Below are 12,114 nucleotides of genomic sequence, written 5' to 3' on the forward strand. Positions count from 1 at the left end.
AGAGAGAGGGAGACACAGAATCCAAAGCAGGTTCCAGGCTCTGAGCTGTCAGCACAGAGCCCGACACAGGGCTTGAACTCACAGACCACGAGATCATGACCTGAGCCGAAGTCGGATGCTCAACCGACTGACTCACCCAGGCGCCCCAGCCTCCATCATTTTCGTACCTAAACAACTCAAAGTGCCTTGAACTGGTCTTCCAGCTTCCAGTCCTGCACTGTTCCAGCCAGGTATCCACACTATAGCCAGAGTGGGGACAGAAAGCACACATTGAATAGTCACACTGCTTCCTACCTAGTTCAGTGGTTTCCCACTCACTACCTTTTCTGTCAAGTCCACAGTCCTTAACATGTTTGTATAAGACCTTCAGGACACAGTACCTGCTGGAATCACTGTAAAGAGATACTTTGTTTACATGTTTCTCCACTCTTAACAGGAGGAGCTCCTAAACAGTGTACTTATGCCTGAGATCCAGCATATAGTAAAATGTAAGTAGTCAATAAATGTTGGATGAAGTTCAGAAAATCTTTAATGGATAAGTAATATCACAAGGCTGCCTATATGAAAGTGATCTAGGGAACAGACAAAATGTTTTTTTCCCCCTTCATCATTAACATTAGGTTTTGTTTTTGTTGTTTTTTCTTTTGCTTTACCCTTTCAAAACTTAACTTTTTTATTACAAGGATAAGATAGACTTCATATGAAAAAATTCAAACATTACAATGAGATATAAAAAAAGAAGGCCCACCCCCCCCCCATATCACTGTTCTTCCTGTTCCAGCATTGTTAACTGCATATGATTCCAGAAATTTTCTACGCACATACAACCACAGTAATACACATTATTACTATTATTATTAGCATTATTTAGCCCAAGAGAATCATATTAAACATGCTCATTTTCATATTGGCTTTCTTCATATAATCTTGGATATTTTTCCATAGTATACATAAATCTTCCTCGTTTTGTAAAGGTCTGGATTGTATTCAATTATATGGCTCTACCATACTTGCTTCAAACAGTTAAATTGTTTTTTAAATTTTTCAATTGAAGTATAGTTGGCATAGATTAGTTTCAGGTGTACAATATGGTGATTTGACAATTCCATACATTAAGCAATACTCACCATAATAGGTGTAGTTACCATCTGTCACCATACAAAGTTAATACAATATTGACTATATTCCTTGTGCTGTACTTTTCATCCCTGTGACTTATTTTATAGCTGACGTTGGTACCTCTTAACATCCTTTACCTATTTATCGCCCATCCTCCCACCCCCAACAACCACCAGTTCATTCTGTGTATTTAGGAGACTGCTTCTGTTTGTTTTCAAACACTTCACTATTGATAGACATCTAGGTCATTTCCAGTTTGGGGCCATTCTAAATAATGCTGCATTTATGGTATATAAACAAATGTCAATCTTTCTAAATATGCAAAAACTGCAAAATACTAGAATACCAAAATAAATACACATCACAACCAAGTAGGATTCACTTCAGGAATGCAAGAAGGGTTGAATATTAGAAAATCTCTCAATATACTGCACAATATTATAGATCAAAGGAGAAAAATCTCCACAGATTACTGACAACTAGGTATAGTTTCTTAATGTGATAAAGTGTGTGTGTGCTCTTAAATAGGTGTGTGTGTGCACGCCAACCCCAAAAGCTAGCATCATGCTTAGTGGAGAAGCATTCCTGTAATGATCGGAAACAGGACGACTCAGTCTACTGTCACCATTATCACAAAAATGAACATTTTCAAGAGATACTAGCAGATGCTATTACAAGAGAAATAATAATGAGGCATAAAAAACAGAAAGATAATACTATAATTATTTGTGGGTGATAGATTTCCAAAAACCACAATGTAGTTAACTGAAAAAACTTTTCCTTTTAAAAAAGTGAGATATAATTCACATACCATAACGTTCACCCCTTTAAAATGTGTAGCTCGCTGGGATTTTGTATATTCAGAGTTGAGCAATTGTCATCACTCATTCCAAAACATTTTTATCACTCCCAAAAAATCCCATTAAATACCCATTAGCAGTCACTTCATAGTCCCCTTATCCCCAGCACTTAGCAATAACTAATTTACTTCCTGTCTCAATAGATTTGCCTATTTTGAATATTTTGTTTAAATGCAATCATATAATATGTGGTCTTATATGACTAGTTTCTTTTACTTGGCAGAATGTTTTCAAGATTTATCGATGTTGCAACATGAATCACTATTTCATTCCTTTTTATTGCTGGATAATAATATTCCACTGTATGGATACACCATATTTTGTTTATCCACTCATCACTTGATGGACATTTGGGTTGTTTCTACTTTTTGTCTATTAAGCATAATGCTGCTATGAACAATCGTACAAATTTTTGTGTTAACACAGGTTTCACTTCTCTAGGAGTGAGATTGATAGGTTCTATAGTAACTCTGTACAAATTTTTGACTCACTGCCAAACTTTTTTCCAAAAAGATACCACCATTTTACATCCCCACTTCTCCACATCCTTGCCAACGTGTGTTATTGTCTGTCTTTTTTATTCCAGCCATCCTAGTGGATGTGAAGTGGTATCCCATGGTTTGGAACTGAAAAGCCATTTTAAATAGTAAAACAGTTCAATTAAGATGGCTACATATAAATTTATTATTTAAAATATCGAAAGCCTTCTTATATACAAACAATAATCACTTAGAAAACATAATGGAATAAAAGACTCCAACAAAAAGGATAAAGTAGGAATAAAGTTAACAAATAATTCAAGATATATAATAGAAAACTTTTACATACTCCTGAAAAGCAACTGAACAAATGGAAAGGCATAGGTGTTCTTTTTTCCCTCCTTTCTGCTCTTAAATAGTAAGATTCAACATAATCAGTTCAATTCTCCCTATATTAATCTATATATAACATGACTCCAATACAAATATCTCAAGATTAGAACCAGACTAGCTGTAACTAAAGCTCATGTGAAAAGGCAACGCAGAATTACGGTTTTACCCAAAGACCCAGGCTTCCTGGGTTCCCATCCTGGCATACTGCTTATTATTAGCTGTGTATTCCTGGTCAAGTTACTTAACCTCTCTGTTTCAGATGCCCCTTCCATGAAAGGGGATAATATCTACCTGGTAGAGTTGTCAGGAGGATTAAATGCCTTAAAATGCATAAAGCACTTAGAATAGTACCTGGTATATAATAAATGCTAAATAAGTGCTAGTTATTAACATTATGTGGGAAAAACAATTCAAGAATAGCTGAGGAAAAAATTTTCAAAAAATGTTATGAGAAAGGATTGGCCCCATTAGACATAAAAACAGCACAGTTCTGGTGAATCAGAATGAAGACAGATCAATGGAACAGAATAGAGAATCCAAGCACCCCAATGCAAGTGGAAATTTAGAAAATGATAAAATAGGCATTTCAAATAAATGAGTATAGAAAAGAAGAGTTAGGGTGTTCATTACCAGTGATTCTGGGACGAAATTCCCACCTTACCCTTGATACAAAAGTATATTCTGGATGAAATTAAAATTTAAGTATAAAAATAAAACCAGATAAAGCACTAAAATAAAACATAATGAAATTATTTAAGAATCTGAGTGCAGTATAACCCCAAACCTAGAAGCCATAAAGGAAAAGACTGATAAATCCAAATATATGAATTTCTGTAAGGCAATAAAATAAAATACTATATAGGAAATCAAAAGACAAATCAATTGAGAAAGAATAACTGTAACACATATAAACAAAGGACTGGTTTCCAGAATATGTAAAGAACTACAAACCAATACGAAAATGACCCAACTATGCAACAGAAAAATGAACAAAACCTAAGAACAGATAAATAACAAAAAAGAAATACAAATCATTCCCCATATGAAAAAACGCTCAGCTTTCCCTCGTAATAAAAGACATGAATTGACACTACAACTAGAAACCATTTTTCACCTGTTTGATAACACATGGGTCTGTGAGAGTAAAGTGGGTACAATCTCTAGGAGAGCAATTTGGCAATATCTATCAAAGAATGAACAAACCAACCCTTGACCCAACAATCCAACTTCCTAGGAATCTATCCTATAGATATACTTGCACTTGTCTACAACAATGTAAGAACAAGCATGTTCACTGAAGCATTGTAACAGGAAAATATTTACACCTGAATTTCCAACTACTGAAGACTGTTAAATCATTACAATACATATGTACAATGGAACAAGGCGGGTCTACCTATATTAAGTGAAAGAGCAAGTGTAGCATACTACCAATTGTATATCAACAACATCAACAGAGACAACAGATATAAAAATTGACATGTGCATAAAATAAACTTGAAAATATTTCCAAGAAACCATTTTCACTAATGGTTATAAAGAGAATTGAAAGGCTTGTAAGCTTATATAAAGCTTATAAAGAGAATTGAAAGGCTAAGGTATAGGAACAACAACGCTTACTTTTCTCTGTATGTTTTTTTGACAATTTTGGATTTTTAATTTTTTGCATCAAATTTGTTACAGTGAATTTTGAAAAGCCCATTCATTGATGTACTTTCATTTAGTGAGGTGGAAACCTAATCACATGCAAACCTATGAGTTGTCAGAAGAGATGCAAGATAGCAATCCCTGCCTGGAGGAGCTGACAGGCAGAACGGACCTGGGACGTCTTAGCACTGGAATCCTGGGATTGAGGAGCGGGCGTTCTTACCAGAAATGCAGATTCCTGGGCCCCATCCCCAATCGACTCCATTCGAGGCCCTCAACGACGCCCAGGAATCTGCATTTCTGACAGGATCCTACTGGGGATTCCGGTACCTGACAATTTTGAAGCCTCCGGGACTGGAAGGGCAGTCAGCCTGCACAGCGCAGGTCACGGTGTAGGCCCATTTTCTCATCCTTCCCGCGCCCTCCCTAGTGCTCACCGCCGCGCTCCGAGCTAGGGGGTTGTCAGCACAGGAGCGTGGGGGACACTCCTCCGGAACAGCCGAGACCCGGGCCAAGCCAACTTTGTGCCGAAATGGCGAGGCCTCGCTTGGGCCACCGGCCGGAGCCGTTCCTCCCAGGTCCTGGATCAGGTTCCGCTGTCAGCTGGGCCCAAATCCTGAGCCACAGAGCTGAGGAAGCGGGGCGGGGGGCGAGCGCACTGGAGCGAGCGGCTAGAGGTGGAACGGCCGCAGAAGCCCAATGCAGAAGGAGAAAGGGCAGAGATGGAGAGGCAAATTCAACCGTTTAGGGAAAAAAAATAACGGGGAGAGAAACGATGGGGTCAGAAAATAATTTCGGGGGGGAATCGGGAAAAACTGCGACTCCGCCGGGACTCGAACCCGGAACCTTTGAATGCCTTCAGCCTCTAGAAGTCCAATGCGCTATCCATTGCGCCACGGAGCCACCTGTTGGAGTTTTCGCGCATCTGCTGTGTTAAGCCAGAGGCGACGGCCCCGCGCCCTTCCCACCGCCCCCTAAGCCGTCCCCCCAGCCATCCGTCTGTCTTGCCGAGACCACGGTATTGCTAGCCTGGGTAGCGGCCACCAAACGTGAGCCGAAGGCGCCCGTCCTTCCCCAGCGGCCGCCTCACACGAGGTCGCCGAGCCCTGCGACTCCGCCGGGCCCCAGCCGGTCGGTCCGAGGGCTGCCAGAGCCGGGTCCTGGGCCTACGCGGGGCGCCGCAGTATCTGGCCGCTCAGGACAAATCACACCCTCGCTCTTCCTCCCCGGTCCCTTCCTGCCCCGAGCGCCCCCGCCTACCGGGTCTCTCCGGCGGCCGCTCCCGCCCCGCCCTGGCCCCGGCGACACGGAACCAGGCCGGCCGTTGCGCCGTTAAGCCGGGCCGGTAACGCCGGGCACTTACGTCGCACCTTTTAGCCGCCGATCTCGAGCGGCGGCCCCTCCCGGGTCCCTGGCTCTTCCCTGGAGGGCCGCGGCGACGTCTGTGTGCGTGCTTGTGCGTGTTTTATTTGCGCAGGGTTCGGTAAAACGGGGTTTGGGTTGCATTTCGCTCCCCACAGACCCAGAGCCGAATTTCTGAGGTATCCGGGCTCTGGTGGACTGAGGGGGGCGACGCGCCCCGCGCCTGGCATCCTCTGAGAGCTTGTCCGAGGGCCGGGAGCTGTGTCCGCGGGCGCCGGGGGGCCGCCCCCAGTCCGCGCCCCAAGACCACGCGGTTGCGTGGGCGGCAGCCGTGAAGGTGGCTGCGCGCGTGGGAGCGCCGGGAGCATGCGTGTGCGGGTGCGTGCGGCTGGAGGGCGCGCGCCCGAGCGCTGCCGCGGGGTTCCCGGGGCGGCGGGAGGCGGCCAAGCCAGTGGCTCCTCGGAATGGCGTGGTCGCCACGAATCAGGTGGGTGATGGGGGGGGGGGGGGGGGCTCAGTGCCCCAGTAGTCCCCAACAGCGCGACCCCGAAGCCACTTGAAATAGACAGTCTAAGTAAATACTGCGTGGTTGCTATGCAACCGCTGCAGACAAAACCCCAGGGCCTCCCTCTTCAATCAGTTTGCGGCTTTCCGAGCCCCGCCCACGTAGAAATTTCGGCTCTGCAGCTGTGCGCGCTCTTCAGGTCTGTCCTCGGCCCACCATTGCACCAAACCACCAGCAGCCACAGCTCACGCCATGCCTCACGCCATTCGTCCCTGCCTAGCATCATCAGGCATCAAAGCAGAGTAGTCTCTCAGTGTTCTAAAGAGGGAAAGAGCACCGTTAACTCCTCAACGGTGCTATGAGGCAGCTACTATTGTCCCCTTCAGAAAGAAGGGACACTGCAACTAAGAGAGGTTAAATTAATTGTGTAGGGACACCCAGCTAGTAAGTATCAAGAACTGTGAAGAATCTGAGATTTTACCCTCCTTGCAGGCTAACACATTAGCTTGCCACAGCTTCATGGGTGCTGACAGAGCACACGAGAGTACTGGGTCATAAATGAAAGACTTACAGCAAAAGCAGTAGCCGCAGTGTCAACATGTTTGTGTTGGGTTCCGAACCCCAATTCTCACAGGAATGAAGCAGATGGGCCCAGATGGATGCTTGCACACAAAATGGATTGCATTACAGGAGAGAAATGCTAAACTTGGGGAACCCACCATTTTATAGCAAGCAGTAAGCAAGACTGCTCTTTGTCCTATGGGAGACACCCTCAAGTTTGCTCACTGTAAGCACAACCCTGAGAAATGGCCCAAGTGAGCAGGCTTTTGCATCTTAGTGCAAGGATCCTTAGTGTGCAAGGATTCTGAGGGCCCATGGTTGCCTGTCTCTCCAAACAGTAAGTGGCAGGACCCTGATTGCTGTCAGGCCTGTTTATTCCACCATAATATAAGTAACATTCCTTGACAACAAGCATTTTGTGTATAACATTGTTATGCCCTCTTTAATAAAGATTAATGAAATAAAATATGTCTTTGCAAGCATCAAGGAATTCTTACATGTGCAAAATTAGCCTGTAAAATAGAATATGACTTTAAATCATATTTACATAAATCTTTACTGAACTCTGCAATGTACCAGGCACTTGTGGCATCTGTCTTCACTGGTTCTTGGAGTTGAACATGGAGGAGCAGAGGAAGAGACAGGTGTTCAGTGCTCCTGTGGAAACTTTGCAGAGGAATTTTGTCTGGAGGTGTTGGTGCCAACTCTCAAATGATGAGTCATTGACATAAGTAACAATTCAGACTCATATATAAAAGTTCTGCGTAGGGGACATTGGGAAAGAGACAGCATGCTAGAGGATGATGTGTGTGTTCCTTATTCCACTTGATGAATCAAACAAAGAATTTTGGATATTTGATTCCTTTTACTAGTTGAGATCAAAGCTCCTTCTCCTGTCATGGAAAACACTACCAAGATACAGGGTTAGCAGACAGTGTGGGAAAATGAGGCTTGTAACAAACTCTGCTAGCAATCGAGGTTGTACTTTTTACCCCCTACAGTTAGAAGACTGGGAAAGCCACAGTGGAACAAGCTCTGTGTGTGTTCTATGACAATTAATAAGCGCTTTATAGTGAATCTAGCTTCAGAGACAGTAATGTTAGCACGTAAAGGGAATGAAAATGTGTATTTAGTTTCCATCTGAGAAGAAAGATTCAGTAGGTTTTAAGGTCTTAAGCCTTTCCTAACTTTAAAAGATGAATTTTTTCAGACAGTACATACAGTAAACAGCAGCCATTATAAAACCGGAGCCAAGAATTACTCCAAGTAAAAAAAAAAATTACCTCTTCCTTCCTGCCGACAGAGGGAGCCAAAGCACGAACTGTAACCACCTCCACTCAGGCTGATCACACCCAATTGGAGTTTCCTGAACAGCAAAGCCCTAAATTAAATAGAACTTCATTTTGGTGTTTTAAAGTTCAAATCCATCCCTGGGAGACTGCAGTCACACTTTTCATGTTTGTACAGCAGAATTATTTTTAAGTTACTATGTTGTTCTATTTGCAGTGCTTACTAGTAGCTCCAGCCTCCCCCAGAAGGCCTAGAAATCTATAGTGTTGTGTATTTTCGCTAGCTTTGCTTTGCTTCAGAGGGAGAAGGTCATTGGAGTATGGATTTAACTCAGTTCATGGAGTGTTTAGGGAGGATATACCTGGGTCTACTGTGGGAGACAGAGTGGAAGTTTAAGACACAATCCAAGGAGACTCCCAATTCCTTGGAAGAAATGTGACCAATGACAATGAAGCAATACGCAAATAATGCAGTACAGCATATGAAAACAAATGGCAAAGTGTGATGGGCACCCCTGCCAGTGTAAGGTTTTTCAGTTTCCACTCCCAAATAATAAGTATGTACTACTATATTAATTATAAGCATACCCCAATTAGAAGTTTTAGAAGGATGAGATTTTTTTAAAAAAGTAAAGATGCTGAGGTTTGGAGCACAGACTGTAAAGTCACACTCCTGGTGTTCACATTCTGGCTCTGACTCTGATTTGAAAGACATAATCCTCAACTTCCCAGAGCCTTTCTTTCCTCATCTGAAAAAGTCCCAAAGTTGTTTTGAGGATTGCAGAAATTAATCCTTGCAAGGGTTTATCTCAGGCCTGGCACATGGTAAGTGTGTAACAAGTGTTTGCTGTTATTATTAGCAAGAAACTCTCAATTAAGAAAAAAAAAAGCCACAGCCTAAAGGAACAAACCAGAGTTCAGATACAGCATCAGCTAAATTTGTCACAACCCATGACCCAGCTCCTACTGGACTGTAGACATCATGCCTGTTACCAAACAGAACACCCAGCTTCTCAGTCTGAAAGCCGGAAACATTTACCTTCAGCTTCATGATTTCCTCAGTTCTGTCTCAAAGAACCTTGAGTGGATTCTTATTTCTACTTGTGCAACCGCATGGTTTTCCAAAACGAAAACTTTTTGCCAGACAAAATCCCTCAACATTTAAATGATGGCCCTTTCCATCCTAAAAAATCTTAGCACGGAAGTATTAGCTAGACCAATAACCAAACTACATAGGTGGCAAGATGGGAATAAGGAAAAGACAATAAGATTTTCCAAGATGAAGAAATACAGACATTAGGACAGAAAAGAGGGACGAATAGGCCCTTACAGAAGTACCATGGGGGGTGAGGAGTTAAATGTGTTGGGAGATTAGGTTGGACAGGTAGGATTGAGGCCAAGTGTGACAAAGCAGCCTGGGCAGGCCTGGTTCAGGATGAGGAATGTGGATGTAATGCAACAGGCAATGGGGAGCTACTAGGTTCTTTTGGTGTGTGCTTTAGAATGACTGGGCTTTAGAAAATGATTTAGGAGGTGGCGTGCAGGCTGAATGGGGGTGTGGGGCAAGGGTCAAAGGGTATGCATTTCATTAAATGCATACTTGGTGTTTTCCTATGCTTCTTCATCTCTTCAGCAAGTGATGATTGAGGGTCTACATGAGATCCAAAGAAAAAAGACACGTGCCTGGTTTATAAGCCTAATCGAAATGAACACAGATACACAACCAACTGTGATGCTGGCTCAAGAGGTCTCCAGGTGAGGTACAGGCGGAACGGGACTTTAGGGGAGAGAGATTTCATCCAGAGAGAGGGAATTAGGGAGGAAGGCCACATATGAAAACATTCTCTAACCTACGGCCAATTTGTGCTCAGGGATACTGGCAGGGATTAGCATACAGCCTGGGGGATGTGACGAAGAAGACCAGTCTGGGAAAATGGTAGAGGCTGAGCAGTCCAATGCATGGTGTGAAAAAGGGTCAAGCTAACTTGGCCTTGGTTGCAGCTAATTTGGCCTTGGTGCTGGTAGAGTAGGTCACTGGGGTTCAGGGTGCTAGTGACAAAGTCAAGTGTGGGTCAGTTCCGTGGTTCTGTGCCATCAGCCCATTCTCAAGAGGACGAGAATCACAGCTGAAGATAAATGGAACATGATTGAGCCCTCAAAGGGAAGGGCTTGGGAAATGCTGGTTGAAAATCTCAGACAAGTAGGCTGGTGTTCGGGGGAGAGGGGTCTATTCACAAAGGGAAAGTGGGGTAGAAGCAGGTATTCATGTTCTGAGGAAGGCAGCGCCAGCTCTGGACCTTGTGGCTGGGTTGACTGGGTTGCTGAGCAGGTTTCTAAGCAGAGCAGAGCTCAGGAAGGATGTAGGACCATCCTGCAGGTGGCAGTCACCATCTGCTGTCGAGATGGCTGGACAAAGGCCAAGCCTGACCCTAGTCTGGGTTTGGTCAGGCTTTGCGCCTGCAGATAGCACATTTGTTCTTTTACGCATTGAGCATGGCTAAATGCGGGGCTCCGCACTAGTTGTGTTGTGTTTTGTTTTGTTTTGTTTTGTTTTGTTTTGTTTTGTTTTGTTTTAGCTCCTCAGGTGATTTTCATATGCAGCCAAGTATGAGAACAAATGCTTTCTGCCCATTCCTACTACAGTGATGACCATGGCCCAGGAGCATCAGCAGAGCCTGTAAGATGGACAGAAATGCAGGGTCTCAGACCTTCCCCAGACCTGCTGATCAGAATCTGCATTTTTTTTTTCTTCAGGGCGGGTGGAGTGTGGTGTTTTTCCAAGGGGGCAAAGAAGGCTCACAGGATGCAATATGTGGCTTGGGGTATGTGTGGGGGTAGTTTGTGGGGCAAGGAGAGGATGAGCTGGGGTGGGTGAAACCATAATCTGTATTTTAATAAGATCCGCCAGGTGATTCATTTGCATTAAAGTTTGAAAAGCACTGGTTTGGGATTTAGGTATTCAGATTATCATTAGTCCACTTGGGCTTCTGCTATCAGCATTAATTTAAATTCTCAAGGAGATCTCAAAACTACATCAGAAAGTTCAGGACTAATCTGATTTATTGGCCCAAAACATCAGCTCGGAGGAAATTATGCCCTTTTACTTCCCACTGTGTGGGGAATTGGGGAAGGAAAGGTATGTTGTTAATGACATCCAACAGAACCTGGGTTGAGTCCATTCCAAGATTGGCAGAAGAATCACTCCAGGCTGCCTTTCTCCTGAGTCAGACTGAGGGACAAGTCTTATGAGTGAGAAGGAAATCTTCCAGGCAGAGGTGTCCAAGCTTTTAGGGTCTCAGCTCTTTCCCCATGGCATGTCTGTCATAGACCCCCAAGTGACCCCAACAACCCTTTGTCTCAATGGGAGTCTTGTTATTTGGCATCAGAGTACTTATTCTAATTAGAAACATTATTTATTTATTTATTTATTTATTTATTTATTTATTTATTTAGAGCACACAAGCAGGAGAGGGGCAGAGTGGGGGAGAGAGAATCTCAAGAAGGCTCCATGCTCAGCACAGATCCTAACTCGAGGATCTATCCCATGACCCTGGGATCATGACCTGAGCCAAAATCAAGAGCTGGATGCTCAATTGACTGACCTGCCCAGGCACCCCATCTTGTCCATTTTTTAGTTATTTCATTTATTTGTCATTGCTTTAGAATGCCATTTGCTTCACCTTGTCTCCACCAAGTGTGAAAGAATAACATTTTTGTAGGCAGAGGTACTTTTCAAATCTTCATCTACCTCCACCCTATGATCATATAATACCATCATTAAACCCTGTCTGTAGGACAGCCTGGCTCATCTCTGCAAGTCGGTGGGAGGAGGGAGAAAGCCTGAGAGGCTTGGCTAAGTGAGGCAGCGTGGCTTAGTGGGCTTTGGAGGCAGTTGTACA

The 12,114-nt window shown here is 43.7% G+C and overlaps 1 long non-coding RNA gene and 1 other non-coding gene across 2 annotated transcripts; one reads left to right on the plus strand and one right to left on the minus strand.

Moving 5' to 3' along the window:
- Positions 1 to 5,316: 5,316 nt before the first annotated feature.
- TRNAR-UCU (transfer RNA arginine (anticodon UCU)) lies at positions 5,317 to 5,401 on the minus strand. Its single transcript is given in 2 exon segments — positions 5,317 to 5,352; positions 5,365 to 5,401. It is a non-coding gene; the product is annotated as a tRNA-Arg (tRNA).
- Positions 5,402 to 6,151: 750 nt separating this feature from the next.
- Positions 6,152 to 11,268, plus strand: LOC128774168 (uncharacterized). The gene is made up of 3 exons (XR_008418578.1): positions 6,152 to 6,347; positions 9,849 to 9,970; positions 10,792 to 11,268. It is a non-coding gene; the product is annotated as an uncharacterized LOC128774168 (long non-coding RNA).
- Positions 11,269 to 12,114: the final 846 nt, after the last annotated feature.

Source organism: Panthera pardus, unplaced genomic scaffold, assembly GCF_024362965.1.
Source record: "Panthera pardus isolate Hobbes unplaced genomic scaffold, ASM2436296v1 HiC_scaffold_11, whole genome shotgun sequence".
Taxonomy (NCBI): domain Eukaryota; kingdom Metazoa; phylum Chordata; class Mammalia; order Carnivora; family Felidae; genus Panthera; species Panthera pardus.